Source organism: Lactuca sativa, chromosome 5 (genome assembly GCF_002870075.4).
Source record: "Lactuca sativa cultivar Salinas chromosome 5, Lsat_Salinas_v11, whole genome shotgun sequence".
NCBI lineage: Eukaryota > Viridiplantae > Streptophyta > Magnoliopsida > Asterales > Asteraceae > Lactuca > Lactuca sativa.
In genome coordinates this window covers 217,244,857-217,249,497 of record NC_056627.2, presented here as the reverse complement: position 1 = coordinate 217,249,497, position 4,641 = coordinate 217,244,857, and the positions used below count along the sequence as shown (strand labels likewise).

Sequence of the window (4,641 nt, the reverse complement as noted above, 5' to 3'; positions counted from 1 at the left end):
CTTATTGGGTGATAACAATCCACCCCCCCCCCCCCCCCCCCCGTGAAAGATACCGTGGAGAAGAACTCTAGGAATAGCTCCAAATACACCGGCAATTGGATTCGAAAGACCCGGCTCCACCCCTCACAAATCATCGTTTCTCCCTCATGGGTAAACTCCTTTAAAAGATAAGGAGCTAACTCCTCTTCATAGCGTACTCCTTGCAACCAATCCCAATCTATCCTATTGGGCACGTAAATTTCTTTCTTCCTTATGTTGGCTAACTTCTTCTTCCACTTCCGCATTGTTGAAGCAGACTCAAATTGTGGGAAATTCAACCAAGGAAAGTCCCCTTGGTGTCCCCCAGAACTTTTCCCCATGTTGAACATTCTGCAAAACAAAGATAAAAAAACCTAGAAACATAGATTATAATTAAAAGACATCATGCACATGTCCCCCGACTTGACTCGTCGAGTCCATGTACGACTCAGGGAGTCGCAAGAACTGCACGAGTCAGTCGGCGGGTCGGTCTAAATTGGACCATGAAATCTCAAAATTTCTTCAAGGGTTTTGTCTAGGCACATGTGTATATGGTATTAGGCAAGAATAAGCATGTAAAACATCATAATTCATGAAAAATCGAAACCCTAGAAATTTAGTATTTTTCAAAATCGTTTTTTTCTATGCAATTTCCATCATATATAATCTTAGAATCATGCTTTTAACAGAAAAGAGGAAGAAATTCGTTACCTTTTGCGATGGAACTTGAAAAAAATTGAAGAACAATGAAGAGGAAGATGAATGCTTGAGAGAGAATTAAGAGAGAGGCGCACGGCGAGTGGGTGTTAAAAACTGATTCTTTTAGGGTTAAAACCCTAGTTACCAGTTGTAAAAGTAATTATTATTAATATTTTTTTTCTGTGAATAATACCGACTCGTCGAGTCGGGGTCAGACTCGGCGAGTCTGGTCGCGATGCCATTTTTTCTGAAATCTATATGGACTCGTCGAGTCACGGTCAGAATCGGCGAGTCTCTTGCAAATAATCCAAAAATTTTAAAATTCTTATCATTTATTAAGAAAAGAAAATTTATTTCACCCCACACTTAGTCCATACGCACTCTCAAGCAGACATATCCGATGTATTGGAGAATTAAAAGTCTAAAAACGAACGAAAATTTTAAACAAAACTAAAAGAGTAAAAGGAAGCAAACTCTAAATAACGGGTTGCCTCTCGCCAAGCGCTTCTTTTTAAGTAGTCGTTAGCTGGACTCCTTCCCGTCTACGTCTCGTCATCTTCCAGCATCGAGAATGCACACCTAGTTTTCTGTGGTTTGCACTTCGTTTTATAAGCGTGAATCTTCTTTTTGTAAGCCCGTTTTGATTCCTCTCTCTTCCTTTTCATAGCATCATTCTCAGCTGCTTGGGCTTCCATTCTCCTCCTTTTCTTCTTCACCCCATTCGTTTTCACCTTCTTTTGCACTTCTTTTCCTTCAAAATTAATTACTTCGTATTTTGTGAAGGTGCATGCTCTAGGTTTGGTAATGGATGGTTGATCAGCTTCCACCCTCCTTTCTTTTACCTCCTCTTCTTTTTCTGTGTTCACCCCATCTTCAAGTGTAATTGCATTAAGACATGCTATATAGGCGTGTTGAACTTCCGTATCCATGTCTTCTTTTGTTGTTTGTTCTCCTAGAGAATGAGCAAAATTTCCAAATCCAGACTATACAGAGGACTAGCAACAAACAGATCTAAATCGTTCAAGTTGTTATCAAATTCGACTGGACTTGTCGAGTCCGGTAAAGTGACTCGGCGAGTCTGATCGTATTCCATCATTTCTTGGGTGTTTTCTGAGTCGGCTCCTTCCAGTAGCTTTTCTAACTCCTCCAAGTCCTTGTTAGCATCTCAATCCTCTCCAGAATGTAGCAGAAACTTGCTTGGATCTTCTTTTTGCAAAAGTGCATGTTCTTTTTGTAGTATCTCATCCTCCAAATGGATAAATGAGATATTTTCTTTTCTTTCCTGTTCTTGCTTGGCTTCTGGTATAGCTTTAAATATTACGGACTTGTCACCCACTGTCAATGTTAGTGTAGACTCACATACATTAATTAAAGCACATGCGGTGTTTAAAAATGATCTCCCCAAAATGATTGGAGTTTTGGGGTCTTCTTCCATGTCAACCACCACAAAGTCTACTGGAAAGATGAACTTCTTGACTTTAATAAGGAGATCCTCACAAACGCCTTGTGGATAAATTATTGTCTTGTCTGCCAAATGGATCTTCATATTTACCGGTCTTGGCTCCGGTAAATTCAACCTCTTAAAGAAAGAGAAAGGCATCAGATTGATGCTTGCACCCGAGTCGGTCAATGCTTGGGTGACAACTTCATTACCAAATTGGCACGGAATTATAATATTCCCCGGATCGCCCTTCTTCTCGGGTAGCTCACTCAATAGTATCTCCACGACTTCAGCCAAATCTTTCCTAGCAGCAAAAAGACCTTTTAGCAAGTTAAAGTACTTGGGTATTGTGAGCATTGTTTCTACAAATGGCACATTGACTTGGAGGGCTTTAACGTGCTTCATAAATATTCTATATGCTTCAACTTTTTCCGCAGACATGGCTTTGATTGGGTAAGGCAAAGGAAGATTATATGGTTTTAAGGGAATGAAAGTTTTGTCATTTAAGCATGGACTCATCGAGTCCATTAGAGGGACTTGGCGAGTCAGATCGGGTTTTGCTGGAGCCGACTCTTCTGCCCTTTCGGCCTTTCTCTTGGAGATTCTCAGTGTATCTGTGAATATTTCTTCCTTGCTGGAGGTTATTGCACTAACATTCTCCATTCTTGGATTAGGTTCGGTGTTACTTGGAAGTTGACCCGGTCTTCTATCGTTCACTTGGTGTGCAAGCTGTCCCAGCTGTTTCTCAATGTTGAGAATGGATGCCTGTTGATTCCTTAGCATGTTTCTAGTCTCATGTATTGCAGCATCATGATCATTGTGTCTCTTTTCGGACGCGGCTATGAATCTAGTGAACATTTCTTCGAAATCAACTTTCTTTTCTACCGGTTCTTCTCTTTGATATAGTCCCCTCTCTTTCTACTTGTATTTTTCCTCCTTAGCCTTCTTATACTCTTCGTATGGGAGCCATTCCTTCTTAGGTTTTCGCCAATTCTCGTCGTATCGATCACCACTTGAATAGAAGACTTGAGCTTTCTTATTTCCATTCTCATCCAAATCACAATCCTTTGTGAGATGGGGCCCTCTACAAGTTTCACATCCCACCCTCATAGCATGGATTGTTTGATCCATTTTTGTCATTCTTCTATCAAGACTGTCAAGCTTAGCTATTACTGCCGCCATGCTATCATTTGCCGCGTTCACTACTCCCCGACTTATTTCGTTTCTTGGATTGTGGTATTCTCTAGAGTGCTTAGAGAATTCTTCAATTAGCTCCTTGATTACCGGAGGCGCCTTCTTCGTGAGCGGACCTTGAGAATCTAGCAATTGCCTTGTTGTGACATTGACTCCATCATAGAAAATGGAGACCTCTTGTTGGCTATTAAGGTCGTGATGTGGGCAATTTCTAAACAAACTCTTGTCCCTTTCCTATGCTTCATAAAGACATTCTCCGGGCTGTTGCTCGAAGTTGGCAATTGCTTTATCTAACTTGGCTATTTTGGAGGGTGGACAAAAGTGATCTATGAACTCCTCTTTCATCTTGGCCCATGTGGTGAATGATCCGGGAGGAAGTGACTTTAGCCAATCCTTTGCAGCTCCTTTGAACGTGACTGGGAGCATGCGAAGAAGCTGGGTTTCGCGGGGGACATTCGGTACATTGAAGTAGTCGGCCACATCATTCACTTCGTCCAAGTGCTTGTAGGCGTCTTCGTGATCCTTCCCATAAAAAGGAATCTCCTTGAGTTGAGCGAGAATATGGCCTTTTAGTTCGAAAGTGGCGGTCGCGGGAATTGCGGGCTGCACAAGTCCCGGGCCGGTGTCATCGCGCATCCTCTTCTTCCATTCCCCCATGGGGACTTCATCGATATTAGCCATAGTGATGACTAAATCGTCTTCAAACTCGGAGTTTTGCTCGAATGTGGGTTCTTCTTCTTCTTCCTCGGTCTCATATTCGATATCTTCTTGAATTGGGTCTTCGATAGTCAAAGAAGCACCGGACGCTCTGGATTTGCTGCTCCTTTTCTTGCTGAAAACGGACTTGGGGTTTTTGAGTGGCGAGTTCATTGAAGAAGCGGATTCTCCAACGGCTTTGCCTTTGCTCTTCCTTAGCACGGATTCCGGGTCTTCAAGAGGGGGGACCAGAGGTGTATCAGATCCTCGGATCATGAAACAACTGTAAGCAACACAGAAAACGCGTAAAAAGAACAAAAATAAAATAAAAAAATAAAACTGAAACAGCGATGTACTCGCCGAGTCGGCACGAGTGCACTCGGCGAGTTCAAGGAAAAAACAGAAAATTTTTTCTAGTTACTCTAAAAACGAAATTTTATTAAAACTAATCCTACTTGTTGAATTGCCTTTTAATTAACTTTGTGTGAGATAAATCCCACACAAAGGATCGATTAAATTAGAATTTAATGTTAATTTAGAACCGTTCCCAGGCAACGACACCAAAAACTTGATGTGTGCAAAACTCACTTAGT

At 41.6% G+C, this 4,641-nt stretch overlaps 1 non-coding gene across 1 annotated transcript; it reads left to right on the top strand.

Moving 5' to 3' along the window:
- Nucleotides 1-3,542: 3,542 nt before the first annotated feature.
- On the top strand, nt 3,543-3,649 carry LOC111895240 (small nucleolar RNA R71). Its single transcript, XR_002851503.1, has one exon. It is a non-coding gene; the product is annotated as a small nucleolar RNA R71 (small nucleolar RNA).
- Nucleotides 3,650-4,641: the final 992 nt, after the last annotated feature.